Source organism: Triturus cristatus, chromosome 2_1 (genome assembly GCF_964204655.1).
Source record: "Triturus cristatus chromosome 2_1, aTriCri1.1, whole genome shotgun sequence".
Taxonomy (NCBI): Eukaryota; Metazoa; Chordata; class Amphibia; order Caudata; family Salamandridae; genus Triturus; species Triturus cristatus.
This window is the reverse complement of record NC_140581.1, coordinates 537,864,906-537,887,678: the sequence shown is the minus strand read 5'-3', so window position 1 is coordinate 537,887,678 and position 22,773 is coordinate 537,864,906.

The window sequence follows — 22,773 nt, the reverse complement described above, 5'->3', positions numbered from 1 at the left end:
CCTTTCCTCATTGCCATGTTATGTAGCATTGCACAGCTTGCCACGATTTTACAGCAGGTCTCAGGGCTGTATTGCAGTGCGCCTCCACTTTTATGCAGGCACCTGAAGCGGCACTTCAGGATTCCAAAGGTACGCTCAATGACGCAGCGTGTAGATCTGTGTGCCCTGTTGTAGCTCCTCTCACTTGCATTTGCGGGATCCAGATATGGGGTCAGGATGAAGTCGTGCACTGCATAGGCACTGTCACCTGCATGGACAAACACAATAGGTAAGTCAATGTCCCCCCCCCCCTCAAGTGATGTAGTGGATGTATTAATGTGTGCCATGAATTTTCCTAGCAGGTACCCCTCCTCAAACTCTCCAGCACTCAGACGTCTGTGTATTCCACTGTGTCTGAGGATGAAAGAGTCATGTGTACTGCCGGGGTATTTGGGTACGATGTCTGTGATGATATACTTTGCGTTGCACACAATCTGTATATTGAGGGAATGGTAGCATTTCCGATTTTTCTAGACATATTCAGTTGCTGATGGGCGTGTGATGGCCACATGGGTCCCACATGGGTCCCATCGATGCAGCCAATGATGTGGGGGAAACGTGCAAACTGGTAGAAGTCCAGTTTTGTTTGCTGTAATGCCTGTTGGGTGGTGGGGAAGTATATGTGATGTGATAGCCTCTGTAGCATTGCATCTAGAAAGGCAACGAGAAAGCGCGAAAGTGCACTCTGTGACACCCCACCAACCTCCGCTATTACCCGTTGGAAACTCCCTGGCGCCAGGAGGTGCAAGGAGCACAAGACCTGCACATGTGTGGGAATTGTTTGTGTCCTGCGTGTAGGGTGTTCCAAGTAGGGTTTCAGCTCCTCAATCATGTCCATTATGGTCTGTGGGTGCAGCCTGTACTTGTCATAGATGTCCTCTTCAGTGTGCTGGAACAGAGTGATGCGCAGCCTGAATATATGTTCCTGTCTCATTCTCCTCTGTGCAAGAGCCCGAATACGCAGCCTCCTGGCTATCACGAACATTGCTGCCATTATGGGTGTGTCTGTTGCATTGTGGGGTGGTTTAAGTACCTTGCACCAGTTTACCACCTGCATGCAATTGGTGTTAATAGCGATTTCTTAATTTGCGAATTTCGTGAATTCGCAATTTGCGATGTTTTCATACATGTGTCAGCGAATTCTTATTTTGCGATATCCTTTTAGCGAATTTCGCTAGTTTGAGAAATCGCAATTTAAGAAATCGCAAGGAAAATCGCAAAAATCTTGTTTCGCAGCCTAAGAAATCGCTAATTTAGCGATTTCTATGTTTTCTCTAAAGATGTGTGTCATACATGTGGAATTACGAAAAATCAGTCGCAAACGCTGCTTTTTATGATTCGCAGCGTTTGCGACTAATTTTTGCTTTCATACATATGGGCCTGAGACACTCATTGAGATATCTGCTAAAGAACTGACACTTTCAAATCTACCATGCGGGCCTGCTTCAGTTGAGCTTGTGCATCCAGTTTTACTTATAGGGCTGTCTTGTCACTTAATACCCCTACACAAGTTGTAAATTGCTCTTGCACCACACATAAGTGACCTCTAAAGTAGGATGTAGCTAGGCATAGTGCAGTGAGCTTTGTGCTTAAAAGGTAAAACATGTACTCTGAAGTTTTGAGTGAGACCCATGTGCCCAACTTTACATGCACCCTGCCACCCAGACTTCAATCTGACATACCTAAGTAGAAAAGCAGGCAGACACTAAAGAACCCAGTGAGATCCCACAGAAGCACCTAAACATTCACTCACGCAATTGATATATAGATACCATTAATGGTGACAGCTGCACACAGACTTAAAAAACGCAATATTCACTAACACATCCAGGAGGCAATCCATGGAGCCTGTTATACACACATTTACAGAATCATAGATATCACAAATATATCCACTCACATACCAAGAAAGTTACATACACATAGAGTAATAGCTCCATATAGGAATTGAGACACTCATTCAAATATTTGCTAAATAAATTACACTTTGAAGTCTAACATGTAGAGAGGTAGGCCTTGCATCACGTCTTGGGCCTGCTACACTTGAACCTGTCTATGCAGTTCTTATCACTGCAAAGTAAGGGGGCCCCGGTACTAATGTGAACTTCACATAGACAGGGAAATACATAATGTAAATAATCTAGGGCAACTTCAAAACTATAAAATTCTCAGAACATATCAAAATAAAAAATAGTGACATTAGTAGTTAGAAAAATACAAAAGTAATTTATTCAAACTTCATAATCGTTGTAATAAATATAAAACACATGATACATCTAGTTTTTCAATACCCTGGTAAGGGGTAATTTGTTTGTCCTCTTTTGAATGTTGGTGATGTAGTCCTTATTTGGAACCTGTGTCTGTTGTACACATTTTAAATCTACAAGTCTGTATGCATGTTTGTGCTTCTTGATAATATGTGTCTATATGTAAGGCTCTTTTCATTATTAAAAGGATGTGAGTTTCTATCCATTTTTGTATAATTAGTAGACTAAATAGGGCAAATATACCACTTTGTACATAATAGTGACACTAGTGTATATATTTTTATTGTGATGTATATATTGTCATTACAGAGCACAACATTCGATGGTGGAACTCCTGATGAAGGCAGCTGTCTGCCGAAATGCGCGTAGAGATATATTGGAAACCACCTTAATAATCATGTGTTCATTTAAATGTTTCGCTATATCATTTGTGATCTAATTGTGATCCACACTATTTTTCAAATAGATCATGAATATCAAAATGAATAACAGAGTGTAGTATGAATGTGTGATGAATAAGTGTAGTTAGGATGTTGAACAAATGTCGGTCTCTGTATGACTAGATTTATCATGTGTTTCATATTTATTACAATGATTATCAAGTTTGAATTAACTACTTTTGTATTTTTCTAACTACTAGTGTCACTATTTTTTATTTTGATATGTTTTGAGAATTTTTATTGTTTTGAAGTTGTCCTAGATTATTTACGTTATGCAGTTCTTATCCCCATAACAGTGAAGATGTGCTAGTTCGTATGAGCATGCGTGGTTGGCTGAAAAAAAACCTTAGGTCTCACTCAAGGATCCAGGATTGGGGTGGCACCACCTGGCAGGCCAGACTCATACATGGCAGGGTCCAACTACAGATGCAGGTAAGATGAAAGTATTTTATGTCCCTGAGACTTCAAATCAGGAGGCAAGCCAGCAAGCCCTTGGAGTCACTCTGAGTTGAAGCAATGTTGGCCCATTCCTTCTCACCCAGACACAGGAACAGCAGGCAGGAGAGAAGCACAGTAAGGTAAGAGTCCAAAAAAGCAGCAGTACAGTAGAGTGGCTATCTTTCAGCAGCACATCAGTTCTTCTTCCTGGTCTTCATAGGTACAGAGGGTTCCTGGAATCATGGAGACAGAGGTCCAGTACTTGTACCCAGATGTTTCTTTGAAGTAGGGGAGACTTCAAAGAAGTCTTTAAAGTTCACAGAGGTCCATCCTTCCTGCCCTGGCTCATGGCTCACTACAATGGGTATGCAGCCCTTTATGTTGGTGGACAGGACACAACCTATTCTGATGTAAGTACGAGGATGTACCCAGCTCCTCACTCCAATCTCCTAGGGTGCCCCATCAAGTCACACATAGGCTCCCTTTGTGGGCTACTGTTCTAGAGGGAATACACAAAGCCACCCTGTCATCCAGCACAGACTGAATAGAGACAGACAGCAGGAAGCAAATGGCTAAAGAAAATGCCAATTTTCTAAGAGTGACATTTTCAGAATTGCAATTTAAAATCTGACTTCATCATAAGTTGTGATTTTAAATTGTGATTCCAGAAGCACCAGACTTGATCTTGTATAAAATACAAATAAGGTCATTTCAATGTTATCCTGTGAGAGAGATAGGCTTTGCAGTAGTGAAAAATGACTTTTGGAGTTTTTCAATACTAAGATTTGGAAAACTTAAAAGTACATTGCACCCTGCCCGGTGTGATATACAGGGCCTACCTTAGGGTTGCCTTATGTGCATCAAAAGGGAAGGTTTGGGCCATTGTTTTGCCAGGTCGACATACAGGTGTAAACTGTGCACACTGGCTGTACAGTGGCAGGCCTAAGACATGGTTAAAGGGCTACTAAAGTGGGTGGCACATTCATTGCTGCAAGCCCACTATTTGCATGTAATTTAAAAGCCCTGGGTACAAGGGGTACCACTTTACTAAGGACTTAAAGGTAAATTCACTATTGCAAATGGGGATAAACCAATACTGCCATGTTTAGGGGAGAGAGCACAAGCACTTTAGCATTGGTTAGTAGTAGTAAAGTGCACAGAGTCATGAAATCAGCAAGAAATGAGGTCTGAAAAGTGAAGGAGGTAGGCAAAAAGTTGGATGGAATACCACGCAAAGGCTGCTAGGTCAAACATGTACAACCATTCCTTTCTATGTGTCAAAAAACCTTGCCGTTGTGGATGGCCCCTCATATCTTAATGCCATCAAAATTGCTGCCATTCATGACCGTCAGACCTGGATTGGCCAACCTTCTGCATGTCCCATTTCACCAGCATGCGCTTTGCCAAAAAACATACTTTATACAACCCTGCCCCTCTAGCCAGAAATTTGGCCACATTATTCTTCCTGTAATTTAAAAGATGGTGAAGTGCACAAAGGAGGCAAACATTTGTATAAACTCTGAAACTTGAAGACAACGTGCTCTTTTCCACCATCATAAAAAACTATAAAGCCGTCTTTTGTTGAGCCAAAACTAATATCTAGGCAACCTTTACTGAGAATTTTCCCAATTTACCAAGAATGCTGATTAACCCTGAGCATCCCCATTCGCATACTCCATTCCTACTTGCAATGTGGCTGTCTCACAGGACTGATCTGAGTACTTACGTATATTTTTTATTTTTAAAAAATCTTAACTAGCGACACTGTGTACAGTGAAACTTTCGAACAGGGACACATTGTCTACCTCTTTGCTGTGGCCTACTGACTACCTTCTTTCTACGTCCAGTAAAAATCCCATACATATTTAATCTTCTGTTAAAACTTAAACTGATTAACTCAGTTATGTTATGTTAGACTGATTTATAAAGCACACGGCTGCCCCAGCAAAGGGGCGTTCCAGCACTGAAACCAGATGGGCGCAGCTAGTAGCAACTGAACAGCTTATAGCAGAGGGAAAAGGATTGTTTTAATAGCTTTACGGAAAGGCAGATACAACTTCATGCTGCGGATGGAAATAGGAAAGGAATTCCAGAGTTTAGAAGCCAACACCCGGAAGGAGCGGGCTCCAGCACAAGCTCTCCTCACCCTGGGGACAACCACAAGATTCTGTCCCATGGAGCGAAGTTGGTGAGAGGGGCTGTAGAAAGAGTGCAGGTTGGACAGAATGCATGGCAATGAAGAGTTGATAATTTAAAAGTAATGCAGAGGGCCTTAAATTCCACACGCTTGGCTACAGGCAGCCAGTGGAGGTGGCGTATTGCATTAGAGGTAGAACACCACCTTAGCAAGCCAAGGAGCGCTCGGGCCGCTGCGTTCTGGACCCTTTGCAGTCTGACAATCTCAGCCTGGTTAGCCCCAAGATAAAGAGAGGTGACATAGTCCAGTCCAGACAGAATCAAGGCCTGGATGAGAACCACTGATTGAGGGGTCAAAGAAGTCCAGCAGAGGTTTAAGCCCCCGCATTAGCCTGAAACACGTCCCAGCCACCTTCTTAGTTTGGGTTCTAAAGTCAAGGGCAGTGTCAAGCCAGACCTCTTGGTTTTATACCACTTGTTTAGGAGCGGTGCTGACCCCAGTGCAGTGGGCCACCAGTGCACACACCACAGCTCAGAGTCTCTCCCCACTAAAAGAACCTCGGACTTGTTAGCATTGAGTTGGAGACAGTTGGCAGTCATCCACCCCGAGACAGCCTCAAGATCGCTACGGAACTTACAAGCATCCCAAGTAGGTTCATCGGTGAGAGTGACTACCAACTGGGTGTCGTCTGCATACGTCACCACCGTGAGCCCTCAGTTAATAGCCACCGTCGCCAAAGGTTGCACATACAGGTTGAACAGGGTAGGGCTCAAAGCCGAGCCCTGAGGAACCCCCCTGCTTGATGGCATAAACTCTGGATGAAAAAGGAGGGGAGCTCAGCTGGAAGGTCCTCCTAGAAAGAAAGGAGGCAAACCAATCCAGGGCGGCATCCAAAATGCCCACCTCCTCCAAGCGCCTCAGCAAGATCTGGTGGGAGACTGTGTCGAACACGGCACTGAGATCAAGCAAAATCAGTGCCGACGTACGACCAGCATCTAAGGCCCATCTCAAATGTTCGGTGACAGCAAGGAAAGCAGATTCCGTGCTGTGACCAGAACGGAATCCATTCTGAGAAGGATCTAGTAGTTTATTTTCCTCCAGATGGTATTGACGTGAACCTCAGAAATTTTCGAGACCCAGGGCAGGAGGGAGATGGTGTGGAACCTCTCCAGTTTAGTAGCATCCAAGTTAGTTTTTTTTAGTAGGGGGACCACCTTAGCATGTTTCCAAGTACATGACACAGTCGCCATAGAAAGAGATAGATTGATCACATGGCACAATGGGGGGAGGAGCAAAGGTAGAAATCTCACTGCATAGGCCGGCTTCAGTGGGTCGGACAGGGAGCCGGACTTGACCTTCCTACATAGCACCGATAGTCTCTCCTGGGAGATGGCAGGGAGAGTGGTCAGAGTGTAGGAAGTAGGAGACTGGGCCATGGGATGGAAACGGATACATCCTGGGGGAAGGATTATAGATCTTCTCCACCTTCTCCACAAAGAAGGGTGCCAGGGCATCGCATTGATCATCGGATGACAACGGGGTGGCAGACAGGGCTGTAGATGATTTCAGCACTTTCAGTATCGAGAAGATACTTTTAGAAGGATTAGCGCTGCTCTTGATCTCCTCCGCATTATAAGTGGCCCGTTCCACCTGAATAGACCCATGGTATTGCTTTATTGCTACCCCAAATGGCTTTTTCAGGTTAGGGTCGTAGTTCCTTCTCCATGCTCTCTCTAACCTCTTACACTCCTTACGCATGGAAGCAAGCTTAGTATTGTACCAGGGACGGGACCCAGTGCTGTGGCTTTTTGACCATTTAACTGGAACAAGAGAATCCAGCGAATCAGAGATCCAGACAGACACTGATTTATCGGCCGGGTCACAGTCTGCTGGAAGACTAGGTAAAGTTGAAGAGAGCAGCTCTTGAAAATGCACAGCATCAATTTTATACCAAGGGCACCTAAGTATGGACTTATGGGGCAACCTGCTCACCGGTACCTCCCCAGAGGGTGTCATCGATTATGAGATAATGATCCGACCAATACAACGGGGAGGGAGGGTGAACCATCAGGAGGGCCAATTTGTTAAAGACAGGATCCAGCAAGTGGCCTGCAGAATGTGTAATAAAATAGCTGGCAGGCCTCAAGATCATCCAGAAAGTTACCCATGTCAACATCCAGAGGATTATCAAGATGCAAGTTCAGATTCCCCAAGATACTGAAGTTGGCAGCTCTCATGGCTAAATGCCCTTTAGTGTCAATGAGAGCCATTCTAAACTCTTTGGAGGGTCCAGGCGGGCAATAGAGCAATAGGCCTGACAAGGTGTAGTTAGCATTGAGGGAGATCTCAAAGCGCGCAGCTTCGCACCCTACAAGGGGCTCCCTCGCAAAGGAGCACAGGTAGGAAGATTTAAAAATAACTGCAATGCCACCCCCCTGGACCCTCTGTTGAGGATCTTGATGCTAAAGCCAGGTTATGCCACATTATCTTCAGACAACCATGTCTCTGTTATAAAAAGAGCGTCTGGAACTTCATCAAGCAACAAGTCATATACATCAGCATGATTTTTAACCAGGGAGTGGCAGTTCAAACTAAGCAATTTTACCCTGGGGCTGGAGCTAAGGACCAAATTATCCTGTTCATTTTATATTACTATTGCTTATCTCTCAATTTCTGAGAGCTACACAGACCATGATAAGAAGGAACAGTGGTAGCATTGTTAAAAAAAACTACAATGTTAACCCGAACAATATCCTGACCATATTGGACCAGCTAGCAGTCTGCCTGCAATTAAGCTTCTATGATCAGAAAAAAATCCCACTCATCCATACCATTAGATATTGGGTTACTAGTTGACTGGAGTGTGAGCCTTGGTCAAGCAGCAACCACTATCCTAGTCAGGGCAAGAGACAGACAAAGTCTAAAATAACCGGTGCTCAGCCTTTGGTAGCTAGGCACAGAGCAGACAAACTAAAATTAGAGGCAATGTGTAAAGTATTTTTGTAAATCTTCAAACTGTAAAAACGGTAAAAACACGACACAAAAAATAGATTTTAATAATAAAAACAAGAACACAATGACAAAAATTCAATCAGGGAAACCCGAGATATTACATTTAAAGTTTTAGAGTGAAAGAGCACCAAAAAGCACAAAGTACCAATATGTGGTCGCGCCAGACCTGCACAAAGTCACAAGTTCAGGCCAACCGGGATAGAGCATGGGCCAGCTTCAGGCACCAGGTTAGGTCCTCTGAACGAAGAACCTTAATACCTGGTTGAAGAGTGTTGCGTGGATCCAAGGAGAAGTAGCATTGCACAGTCGAGGAAATGCATTTGTTCCAGGATGCAGCAAGTCTGTGGTGCGAGGTCCTGTTGCATTGATGTTGTGGATCCCATTGACAGGGCTTGCAATGCAAAAACCAGACATTGGGGATGTGGTACGCAGTTGTCGATGCATCAGTTCTGAAGAGCAGTGAGGCTACAATGCGGTGGCAGGTACAGTTGTCAAGCTGTCAAGGACAAAGATGCAAGGACCTGGGTCGGCGATGTGCCATGCCAGTGGTGATGCATCAGTTTAGAAGACTGTGAGGGGGATGCTGACCTTTTGCACCAAACCCAATCAACACAACAGTGGCTATGAGTTGGTTCTGCTCGAGGTTGTGGCCCTCAGCCAAGATGCAGCGGATTGGCTGGAGGATGCGCTGCTCAGCAGATAAGATGTGTCAGTTCCACTGATAAGCACCTTAGGCCCACTTCCAAGGGTCCAAGACCTGGGTGGCACCACATGGCAGGGTAGACTCACAGCTGGTCCAGATGCATGGGAATGGAAGCATTATCTGCCCCTGAGGCTCAAATTCAGGAAGCCAGCAAGTAGTGTAGAAAAGTGCCTCTTTTTCCATGGTTAGCCCCCACTTTTTGCCTCATGCCTGATGTCATTTTGACTGTAAGTGAACTGGGTTCCTGCTAACCAGGTTCTCAGTGTCACGGTCTGTTTTCCAAACACTGTACCATTATTGGCATCACTTCAGCTACCCCAGTAAGTCCCTATTAAGTGGTACCCCTGTGTCATCCTGAACCTGTAAGGACTCTAAGAACCCCAGAGCATCTCCAGCCTTTGATAATTTGCCAAGAAGCTCCCTTGAAGTGAAGGTATAACTCCCCTGTACTCCGGAGGCACTGATACTGTGAAGTTTGGTTGGTTGACTTGTTGCACCCTGGCAACCTTAGCGCAGCACTGAAACAAGAAAAGGTACAACAGCTCCGGAGGGTTAGTTCAGTCTCCTCACCAAGTTTGGAGACACCAGGACCGACCGAATTTGCAGATTACCAAAACCTGGAGAACTAGACACCCAACAGCAAACACCAAAAAGAAGAGTCCACTCTGGACTCCCAAAGCACCAGAAGCAAATGTCAATGGGCATCGAAACATCTGAGACTCACTTCCTGAGTGGCCCAGCTGTCCCCAGATTGCCTCTCCAAGTTGCTGCTCCTGACGGCAAAGACCTTGACATGTACAATGCCAGGCTGACCTGTTTGCTCTGCACCCGGCCCCACTGGCCCCAGCACTGATCAACGAGCTGTGGTCCCTAAGCCCTTGTGACATTTTCCCTCGTAGGAGCCCCATGCGACTTACCTGTAAGTCCTCCAGTGCAGTGTACTTTCAAGTGGACCCATCACCTATGCAGACCAGCTTCCAAGACCCTCAGCACTCGCCTCACGGCCGATCCGGTATGCTCCCAAACTTCTCCTGCTGGAACTTGGACCTGGTCACGACATTGACCTTAAACAAAAAGATGAACTCCGTTAAAGGATTGCCTGATTTTATCTGCATTTTTCTGTTTTTTCTCCATTGTTTCCTATGGTGTCTAATTGTGCACAAAGGCGATATATTTTCCAAACTTTTCAAAATCATAACTGTAAAATTACTTAAATAAGAACTGTGTTCTCGGTCCTAAAAATGACATAAAAATCTATATTATCTTATAAACTGTTCTCAGAGTTACTCGAGTGTGTGTCTCATTTATTGCCTCTGTGGAGTACAATAAATGCTTATCACTACCCTCTGAAAATCCTAACTACTTGCCCACACTACCATAAAAAGAGCATCTGAATGATCTGCTTTTACTCTTTCATACCATTTGGGGATTCTCTGAACTCTCTGCACAGTGTACTTCTTTTTAGTACACTATATAATGAGCCAGCTTACCACAACTAGCCATTAGAGTTACTCTGGGTTCAAGTGATGCAGGTCCCGTCCTTCTCACCCAGGCAAGGAGGACAGCAGGTCAGCCCAACAGAGCAGCAGTTCTTCCATAGCAGCAGTCCAGCAGAGTGGCAGTCATTCAGCAGCACAGCCGTCCTTCTTCCTGGCAGAGTATCCACAGGTTCAGAAGTGTACTGAATTAGTGGTATCTGAGGTACATTACTTAAAGCCAGATGCGCCTTTGAAGTGAAGGCACGCTTCTTTTAAAGTGCACATATGCCCTGCTCTGCCAGCCCTGGCTCCAGACCAACAATGTAGATTAGGCAGTCCTTTGTGTGGGAACAGAACATAGCCTATTCAGGTATAAGTGATGCTGGGTTCAGATCCTTCCTCCCTATCCTGTCAGGATAGTCCACATAGTCACATCTAGGCTCTCATTGTCTGTGGCTGTCTAGGTGGAATACACAAAGCCCAACTGACAACTACACCCAGTCATGTGACAAGAGACAGGCTGCAAGCACCAAATGGCTAAAATAAGAGAGATTAGAACTTTCTAAAAGGGGCTTTTTCAGAATTGTACTTTAAAATCTGACGTCAAATAAGGATTCCAGAGACACCAAGCATAAACTAGTTATAGCTTCACCTTTGGAAATTCGGCTTATAAAATCTAAAAAGGTAATCCCAAAACTATCATGTGGGAAATACAGGCTTGCAGTAGTGAAAATTATTTTGATAGTTCTTCAGTACCAGAACATACAAAACTTAAAAGTACATGTCCTACTTTTTAAATTCATTGCACCCTGCCCTCTGGGCTGTTAATGGCCTACCCTAGGAAATACTTTTATGCAGCAGAAGATTTACATAAGTTGTACCTTGTGATGTAAACCATAGATTCCAAGGTGCATATGTGAAACAGAGGAGGAGTATGGGTAGACTGAGGTGCACTTATGTTTAAGGATTCATTTTTATCCATGACCATCCAAAGCTGAGAGACTGTGCAAATGAACTGACATGCATTACCTGTTACCAAATGGTCCTTTAAAGAATTGATTAATCTTGGACAATATATTTAGCAATTGTTTCCCATTTGCAAAGGGTTGGGGGTGATGCAGAGCTCCACTGTGCCTATCATCAATCAGTATTGGGTGCAGGGGAAATGTGGCAAAAGAGGAAGTGTTAAGAGAACAAAATGCAAATAAACTGATTGTGCATCTGCTGTATTGAATTCATGCTCTTCCATTCACTTTGCTGCCAATAAAATGTACCCTGGTTGAATCATTAAAACAAGACCCCATTACCTTCACAGTGGGAAGGAATCAAAGGTTAAGAGGTTCTCTCCAGAAGTAACTGGATGTAAAGGGATCCATTTTATCTGGGAAATTAGCTTACTTGTATCTGTCCTGATGCTGGTATGGAATCTGTTACCTATCCTTTGTTATACCTTGGAGGTTCCATGTTCAACATTTACCTGAAGTGAGACCTGGAGCAAACAAAGAAGTGATGAGGAGCAGGAGAATGACCAAATAGGTTAATAACATGCTAAGTGGCCTAGGGCTACTACTACCACCACTAGGTATGCCACATAATAATTATATGATAACTCAGTTGGCCAAGTTGGCCAAGATTATGAAGGACATGTCGGAATACCACAGCTGCCCTAGGAAAATCTGGTGATATTCCTGCAAAGAGCGCAGTAGTTACACAGAACTGTATGACATTATATATTTGCTCATTAAGGAAGGTTGACTGTGCCTGGTGGTGGGCCAAAAGTGTGGTTCCTACATACTGTGCAGCAGTGTCACCATTAGACACACAATTATTAAGATCCATCAGCTAAGTTAGGAAGCATGGAATATGAAAGATTTTTGATTATGGGATTCCCTGGCTGTCTGGTTAAAAAGATGGGGGACATAGATATTGGAAGCAATATTGGTGGGACTGTGTATCTTAGTGCTTCTTTGTGTAATGATAAGAGTTGAACCCCCTTGCACTTCAACTAAAATGCATGAAATGTGTAGGCCTATGAGACTTAGAGTAGAGTTTCCAATTGAGCAGGAAACAAGGAAAATGATGGCCAATGAGTTTGATTAAATTACCCTATTGAGTGGAAGAAAAGGGGGATGTGGAATCCCTTTTGATTCAGGTCAAATATTGCGACACTCACTGGGAGCAAGTCTGCTGAACATGCATAGGACTGTTGGCCTTAAAGGGAACTTGAACTGCCTGTAACTCTGCTGTAACCATACTGTCTTGAGAAATGCTCTCAGAAGTGAGCACCTCAAACACTTGCCAATTTCAATAATCAATGATCATTTATAGGCAAAGATTTCTTTCTGATTAATGATTAGTTAAATTATTGGAAAACACTTAAGCCCTGATTATGACTTTTCAGTGTGGCGATGCAAATCACCACGCCACCTCTCCACCGAACATCGCCTCGCCCGCCAATTTACAACTTTCAAGTAGTCTATCAGGCAGGCGGCATGGTGGGCCCATGGCAGTGCCTCTTTTAAAGGCAGCGGTTCCATTAAAAAAAACACCACAATGGGACCACACTACAAGTATTCCGCTCCGCATGGACTCAAAAGTCCATGTGATGCAGGAATCTATATGCATGCACACGGGGGGCACATGTTATTCCCCCCGTGTGCGTATCCACATGTGGTTGATGCAGAGGGTGCCCAGTTGGGCCCCCCTGGTTTCCTCTCCTCCAAGGTTTACATGAAGGAAGAAAAAAGGCTTAAATTTGGCAGAGGCTCCCTGGACCCCTTCCCCTTTGCAAATTGGTTACCATCTCTTTTGAGAAGTCAGGACCTGACCAAAATTTAGTTGCAACTATTTATACATAGCATTAAACATGTCCCATTCAAATTGCAATAGATTATGCATTTTTTTAAACCAGTTTAAATTGCAGTCCTTGCCACTGCTAAATGTCTTTCTACATCTGCCCACAATCCCACGCGATACTTCAGAACTTGCACTGTCATTAAAATGTTATCCCTAGATTTAAACAAGCAAAGGTTCTCTGTCCAAACAGTCTTAATTGGCAACAGTATTACAGTCCAAATTTACTCTTGCATCAACTTGACAAGCTTTAGATGTGTGCTCGTAGGACCACGTATTCTAAATGCAAAGAATAGGTCATTAGTACCAAAAACACTCTCCTGGTATGACTGTGTTATGCAAGTGTGCTACATATGCTAGTGAGTCCGTCAGTGTGCATAGGCATTTTAATTCATAAGTTAGGCATTTTAATTCATTAATTATAATTAACAAGCATGCGATAATTAAAGTATTGTAAACAGACATATCATTAAGGAGCCATGTGGTATCTTTTAACAGTAACAATATTGAATTTAACAATATTGGGAAAGGGGAAAGGCACCTTACTGTGACAAAGATCCACTGGCAACCACTTGCCTTCAGTCTTTGGAAAATTTAAATGAGTGGTGGGACTCCATTCATTTGACAGAAAAATCAGTTTTCCTATAGGCTCAGTGACACTCTCACAATATTTGACAAACTTAAGCCCATGTTTGTAGTACCTCTGTGCTATGGACACCTCCCTATTAGATTGGTAGCATTGTTCTTGTATCCCATATTTTAGACTCTCAGGTGACTGGTAACAGTTATTCACGTCATATGTTATCTCTCATCCAGGATGTCATAAGAAAATTGGTTTTTACTTGAGAAGGATGTGAGTCTTATCCTACCAAAAAACCCAACATCTTGTCAGATCCAGCAAATAAATAAACCTGGACCATTGCACATATCAAACAGGCTTAAATTAAGGAAATTAGTTCAGCACAAAAGTAAAATCTCAACACAATAAAATCCCACAAACAATTTCCAAACATAAAGAAAATTGAATTGGAAAAAAGCACAAATAAATCAATATTTATAGGAATCAGTATTTTAAATAAATTAAAATGCAAAAGGGGGAGCCAGAGATATGGTACGAAAAGAGCAAAGAAAAAATTTCAAGGGTCTTGGAAGTCAAAACTATTCTATGTTCCCCTTGATTTCTTCTAGAGCTCCCCTTGATTTCTTCTAGAGCTCTAAGTGCCCCAGGGACAGCACTTAGACCAGGACTCACTCCAGCAGAAGTTATCAGCAGAGTCCAATCCAGGTCTAACTGTTGCTGAATAATTGGCTGCTTCAGGAAAAAAGCCTTGTGCAGCTTATTTTTCCTGTAGCAGCACAGGAGGGCAGCCAACTGATTCTTTGAGTTCACTTCCCAGTCCCAGATAAATATGGGAGCAGGTCCAGCCCTTTGGGTCTTGACATGGGACATAGACAGCAGTTCCAGTCCTCTTTTCTTCTTCCACAGGTCAAGAAAGTGTTGCAAGGAGCTGGGCTCACAGGTGCAGTTTTTGTAGAAAACACCAGCCAGGAGGTGGAGGTAACCCAAGGCACTTCCTAACCAATAGGGAAAAAGTTCCCGGGGGAAACTCCTCCCTGTTTTCCTTATTGCAAACTATCCTACAGTGTTTTATTCTTAGTGAAACCCAAAATGGCAGAGCCTTTCTGCTCCTAGAGGAGGCATGTGGCCCACCCTGGAAAGTGTCTAGTGAAATGACACACTCAAATGCACCAAACTGTTTATAGTATGTGCTTTCCCTCCTACAGGGATGGTGCCAGAATGGTTACACTATGCTCTGAAATCAAAAGGTCTCTCAAAAAGAAATGCTTTATTTAAAATCAGCCACAGTCATGTTAGTCTTCCCACCTCAACAAGTCACCATCCCTTTGATGGCAGCAAATTCTAGTGGGAGGCAAATTCTGATGTACCTCAGTATTATACATGAGGCTCGGTCGAATTGTGACCTACCAGGAATCAGTATTTTGTGAACCGAGCTATTAGTAAATAGTGCAGTTTGCAAAATACCACACTGGTCACAAAAAATACTGGTTGCAAATTGCAGCCAATATTTTTCAAACAGAGCTTTGAAAATCTGTCCCCAAGATGGCCCTTGGAGGAGTTCTGAGATCTATTAGCAATCACAACTAGGAGGGGACTACTTCTATTTTGGAGATTCAGTAGAATGCAGCTACAATTGTAGTTAAATAACATTGATGAGATACCTACTTTGACTTGGGGTGGTATCGGGTTTTCAAAGTTGAATGTTTGCCTGAGGGATAGTTTCCTCTTTGGAAAATATTATTGACAGTCTGGGGGGGTGCGTGGTAAATATTGGTCCAAGAGACCACTGCATACTCCCCCAAAAAACTTTTTATCAAAAGAACACCAGTCCATTTAAGGAAAATTGCGTTTTTTAGAACCAAAGACTTACATTTGTAAATCATTCTATCTTCTTATAGATCATTACTCAAAACTAAGAAACTGAGAAGGTAACTGTCCAATCTACTTAAATAATATTAATTAGGTTGGTCTCAAAAGGCAAATGTAAGAAACCTGGTTATTGGCTGACAGGGTTGGAAGCCCCACTCCAGGAACAACCTCAATCCTTCCAGGGTGACCCACAAATATCGCTAAAGTAGCCTGTGCCTATCCCTAGGAGACGATGTGTAAACGATTTTTGCAGTATACAATGAGTGATAAAGTAAAAGCACAACAGAACCAAAATCTTAAAACAATATATAGAAATAGAGTAACTTTTAATAAATAAAATGGTAATGAATCATCAAAAATCAAATGAGTACATGAAGGTGCCGATTCCGATCCTGGAATACCCGGGTACGAATGGTCGTACGGAGCGTATTCTCCGTCCGACTCGTACCCGGGAAAACCACCTTACAAACCCGCAAGTACGATTAGTACAGAAATACCATTTCCGTACGAGTCGTACAAAACACCGACCGGCAAAAAAATACCCACAATTCCGATCCGGGACATCGCTTACGTGACGTCCGGACGGAGTCAGGCAGCGTTTTACGGACCAGCAAGTAGGATCCGTGCCCACGTCACTCCGCACCGCTCATTTTTTACGGCAGCCAAAAACTCCCGGGAAATTGAGGACGACGCGAAGAAGGAGCACCGGTACGCGACGGACAGCCATGGACCCCATCCTACGTGTCATCCCGGCCCTCCTAGCCTACGACCTGGTGCACAGAAACCGCCGCAGACGCCGCAGAAGGTCAGAACAACACCCAGGGCCAAAGGGGGGGGGGGGCGAGGGGCAGGAAACATAACCCCCACCCAATGTAAAACATATATATCCTTCACATAAATTACCTCCATGGTCTGGTCAGGGTGCGGGTTCACCAATCCCACGTACCGCCACAACGGAAGTGGACGTTGACGCGCGTCACCATTGAAATGGTGGTACGGCCCGTACCCATGCCCCCCAGAGCGTGGGTACGGTCCGTACCACCATTGTAGTGGTGACGTAGGGGTACGCGTGGTACGGACCGTACCCGCGCTCTGAGGGCATGGGTATGGGCCGTACCACGACTACCCCTACGTCACCCCTACAACGGTGTTACGGCCCGTACCCACGCCCTCAGAGCATGGGTACGGGCCGTACCCCTACGTCACCCCAACAATGGTGGTACGGCCCATACCCACGCCCTCAGAGCGTGGGTGCGGCCCGTACCACCATAGTTGGGGTGACGTAGGGGTACGCGTGGTACGACCCGTAACCACGCCCTCAGAGCATGGGTATGGGCCGTACCCCTGCATCACCACAACTATGGTGGTATGGCCCGTACACATGCTCTGAGGGCGTGGGTACGGGCCGTACCCCTACATCACCCCAACAAAAGTGGTACGGGCTGTACACACGCCCTCAGAGCGTGGGTATGGCCAGTACCACCATAGTTGTGGTGATGTAGGGGTGCGGACCGTACACACGCTCTCAGAGCGTGGTTACAGACCGCATCTCGCGTACCCCTAGGGCACCAGTACATCAGTGATACAAGGCGTACACACACCACGAATGTTGTCATAGGGCCTGGTGCAGCATCTAACCAGTATATTGGGGGATGTGTATGCCCAGGAGAGCAGTGTACTGCACCAAGGGTGCAGGCGGGTAGGTGGGTGTCTGCCTAGGATTCACATCAGTGGACAGAGACATGTGAGGGGTGGGTGCAGAGGAATACCTGCAGTGGACAGAGACATATGAGGGGTGGGTGCCTATCACTCCCAGCAGTGCCCAGACATATGAGGGGTGGGTGCCTATCACTCCCAGCAGTGCCCAGATATATGAGGGGTGGGTGCCTATCACTCCCATCAGTGGACAGAGACATGGGTGTGGGTGTAGAGGAATACCAGCAGTGGACAGAGACATGGGGGTGTGTAAATAATCCTCAGATGACCACAACTCCATGGGTTTATGAACGCATCCACAATGTGCGACTATGTTGAGAGTGCCATTACAACACATCACTGACAGCAGTGTCCCACTCCCATGAGGGTGTATGTCCTTCCCCCACTGCATGACACACCACATGTGTGTGTGATGATAAATGACACATGCATACCCACCCCTGGCGGGTGCAGCACGATACACACACTGAGATCATGCCACAAGACTGTATAGTCATGTTAAAGCCTACTAAACTAAGAGAGCCAAAGGGAACACACACTGTCACGCACATTCCAGGACTGATAGGAATGTACAGGTGCTGGGACAGCCACCAAGTTGTTGTCTCCCATGGAAGGAATAGGGTGGAGTTCCCACAGATACAATGCCCACAATTTTGAGTCAGGTGCCCAAATACCCTGCAGAACAAGTAACATATGTGTGCTATGCTGGGAGTACACACATGCATAGTGCGTAAAAGAGACAATTTCTACATGAAGGCATGGCAACATACTCTATACACAAGTACAGTGACTACCAAGGATGGCACAGACGATGCAGGCGGAGACATTGCTGAGCAGGCATGGCCATAGTTGAAGAGATCCGTCACCCACAAAGAAAATGTAGACACAGGTCAGCACAACAATTGTGCAACTCCCTGCAGGGAAGATGTCAGGTGCCACAGAGGAAGGAACACTCCTTGGGACAATGTCTCCAAACACAAAGAGCATACATGACCAAAGATTCTTTTCAGAGAACTTGTGATGGCACGCAGATACCAGGGTCCACCCCATGAGCAGCAGACTACAACATTTCCCAGACACCTAACACGTGATCACCACCCCAACTCATGGAGCATCAGCACCAACATCAATACCTGAAACCAATCGTGGTCAAAGGAAAAACAAAATGCTTTATTCAGCATTAAATCAAAAGGTATAAAAGGACAATATTTACAAAGGCCATAGGCCAGTCCAGATGCGAAGTCCTGGGGGGGGACACATGTCCACGCGTCTCCCCGAGCTTGACTGCACATACTAAACCTCTGGTTCAGCGACTGTGGGGGGACATCATGTGGGGAAGGACCAGGCACCACAGGGACAGGAGGGGGAAGGGTAGGTGTTGTGGGTGCAGGGACGGACGACTCCACCACAGGGGGTGGGGCTGCGCCAAAGGTGGAGGTTAGCATGGCGCTACACACGTCCGCAAGCTCGGCCAGCGTCTCCCCTGCACCCGAAGGAACCACAGGCCCCAAGGAGGGGGGGGTCGGAGGAATGGGTTGCAGCGCTAATGGGGGAGGTGGTGGACAGGGGGGGACTCAACTCCCCTACCCGTGGAGTGCCTTGCCCGTTTGCCTGATGGTGAACCAGTGGGGCTGAGACCCAGGATAGCCAAGTATGTCTCCTTCTCAGACTGTGTGGCAGGGGAGCCGTGGGGAGTGACATTGGAGGTACTGGGGAGTGAGGCATGCAGACTTGGACTGTGGCTGCGTGTCTGCCTGTGTGCCCTAGACCCAGTGGGTGAGCCTTCTTCCCCCTGAGTGTGCGTGACAGGAGGTGTGCGCTTGCCCTTCCCTGTTGGTGTGCTGCCTGTGTCTGGTGGGGTGCGTGGCTGGGAATGTCTGTGTGTGCTTGGGACAGGCATGGGAGTGGGAAGTGTGGATGGTGCAGGGGTAGGGGGGGACGATGCGCTGCAGAAGACTCACTGCTGCCGTCAGTGACGAGTCCATGGACCTCAGCAACATCCGTTGGTCAGACATCGCTGATGACATGCCCTCCATGTACGACACCATCTGTGTCAGCAGTCTGGTGTGGCCATGGAGGACAGTCAGGATCGATGTCTGCCCAACCTGCAACTGCCGCTGAATGTCCACAGACTCGGCAGTGAGGGCAGCAGGGGAGACAGGGGCAGGGGGTGCGGTGCCTTGCACGAAGGAGACACGTTGTTGCCCTACATAGACAGAAGGGACCCGAGCAAGTGGGAGGGCGGTGATGGGAATGGAGGGGGCGGTGACAGTTGTAGTGCTGCTGCCAGCTGTTGGAGCAGCCTCCGCCCCCTGAGGGAGCTCAGTCCCGGACCCATCAGCATCGTAGTCGTATTGGTACTAGACAGGTCCTCCGCCTGACTCCCCTCGCCCTCTGTGCCACTTGATTCCGCCGACTCCCCAGCAGTGGTGGCACCGGTGCTCGATCCCTCCTCCTGGTCCGTGCAGGTGTCTCCCTCAGTGTCCCCCGATGATGCTGTGTGCAAGGTGAAGAGACATGAAATAATCAGCCACCTGTGTACATCTGACACATGAGTCCAAACAAAATCGGTCACAGTGCATGTCAGGAAATGCATCATGAGTAACATCTAGAATACTCCGCACATATGTAAGCCATGCACTCCCCAGTTGGTTCACCCACCATGCCCCCTGAAAAAATGAACATCGGGACACAACAGCAAATAACTCGATATCCAATTATACTGAGAAGCTAGTGTCTGTGAACAGTGGAGCACAGCCAGACTATGAAGGCATGCCACCTCTTGTTCACTGTGAAAGAAACAGTATTGGTGCACCCAAGGCCAAATAACAGACGCCAATGCTGAAGGTGTCCCCACACTCAGAGACCAGTGACTACTTTGTAAATCCTAAAGAAATACATTGTGATCCCTGGGGAATCACAACACTTTACACAATCGACATGTTTGGAATGTGTGAAAGTGCCACTTTTGAAACAGAACACACATGTGCCTGGATAACAGAAGTCACACAAGGCGGTGCACAAAAAACTGCTTTTACACCGTCATTGTATGAGCTGCCAGCCTAATGCAAACAAGCCACTGTTAAGAAGAAATGTGGTATCAGGAAGTACATATACATGGTACCACAGTGGTCTGGATGACTTGACACCCGTAAGTTGGTATCAGCAACAACCGATGTATAACCCTAATGCAACCACACTGTGGGAACATGTATATGTATAATCTCTAATCAATTTTATTACTGAACTGTGCCTTTGTTTTAAATGTGCCGGCTTGTCCCCTAAAAGTGTAATGGTGGTTTCTTGTGCACTTACTTGGGAGACATCTGTCATGCAGGCACATTATTGTCCTTCACAACAAAAAATCAAAGTCAAGCATATAAACTATTGGGACATGTTGACAAGTGTAGTCAGTGCCAAGGTACAAGACATCTTGACTAACAACTTGAATCATGCCACCTGTCACATGGCCATCCGTACCATGATGACACAGTTGGCAACACATCTGACCCACTACCTGTCATGTGGAGTGGCACACATGTCCTGACACAGGACAATGCATTAGCTAATGGCCCTGCAATTGTGTCGGAATAAGGAGCACCTGCACTGAGGAGACACCCTCATGGGAACCAAGAATGTCCACACAGATGTCAGTACACACAGACCAAACTACGTAGCATCTGGAGCACACACCGGTGCCAAAAATGGATGAGCAGAAAACATGTCTTTTAACTTTTGCCACATGCTGCAATGCACAAATATTACACCCTGCACAACATGCCCGGGTCACTGCACGCTGAGTGTCTGTCCAGACAATTATCACACACAGGTCAGACCTGGCAAGGAGACATAAGGTTTGGACATGTAGGCCTTGCCTGCACAAACCCCCCCTACCTGAGACAATGTGATTGAGACAGAACTAGTAGTTACACCTCTTAATCTGGGATTATAAAATGTGCATCCAGAACTCCTAAATGTACTCAACATCACCTTGTGAGGCTGACCACACATATTTGTGACAAACAACCATCAACAGATAGTTGTAAATAGACACACAGGCACTGGCCAGTGTGAGGATGCACAAGCCTAATGGGGTCACCATGGACAGTGGACACATGTAGCACACTTTACGGAAATACAAATGAGGTCATGGAACAATGCCACAGAGGCCAACCTATGCTGAACACACAGTGAATGGGCACAGTGTTTGATGCCACACATGATTCCTAGGAAAAGGTGTCTCAGGGGACTGTAGTGGGCACACTGCTCCATGGTCCTGGAATGATCTGACTGTAACAGGAGCAACAGTTCCGGCACTATGCATATCTCCCACTCATGCACATCATGTCTGAGGCCACTACATCGGTCATGCATGCTGCAAGTCTGTTTATTTGAAACCTCACACTCCTATGTTGAGACTCAGGACAGTGCCAACAATTATGAACCCCCAAATGAGTGAACAGGACAGGGCACAGGCAAGGTACCAACACATGTCACAGACCACCCCCACCCATGATGCTGAAAGCAGTGTGCACCTTGATTAACTTGCAGCCTAGATGACCATGTGCAATAGTGATTACACACAGACCAGGGAACACATGTCAAGGAGGGGAAGGGAGGAAGAACAGCACCGGTTGACTTGGGGGAACAGGATTTGCACTGCACATATAAACCCTGGCAGTGTATCCAGGCGACTGAGCACTTCCAAAAGCTGGTGACACAGAACAAACACACATGTACCTACCCCCTTCCTGCTGCTGTCTCTCCTGTAACCGCCTATTCATCTCAGGGAAGACCACCGCCAGGACACGCTTCATTTGGTGTGTCAGGCACCGGCGCCCGCCGTGGGGGCGTGGTGGTGAGTCCCCCAGCAGGACCTGGGCGATCCTCCTGGTCCAGCACCGGATGTCCTGCCAGCGTTTCCTCACTTGGGGCAGGCGCCGACTGCAACCCTCCACCGTATTCACGACCCTGAAGGCCCTCTTCCAAATTCTCCCCTTCTCGTAGGTGGTTAACTGTGAGGATGACAAAGTGAGACTACATCACTACACCTGCTCCATGTCACAGAGACACACATTTTAACATCTTTGATTTGTTGAACAGGGCATAGCAAGCTGCCAACTAATAGCACCTTTGTCATAGGGACATTCACCTCTGTGTAAGCGCCAATGCACTACATGGCATTGAAAGTACACAGGTGGCATGAGGGGTTCGACACACTCCCTGATCATGGCACACACT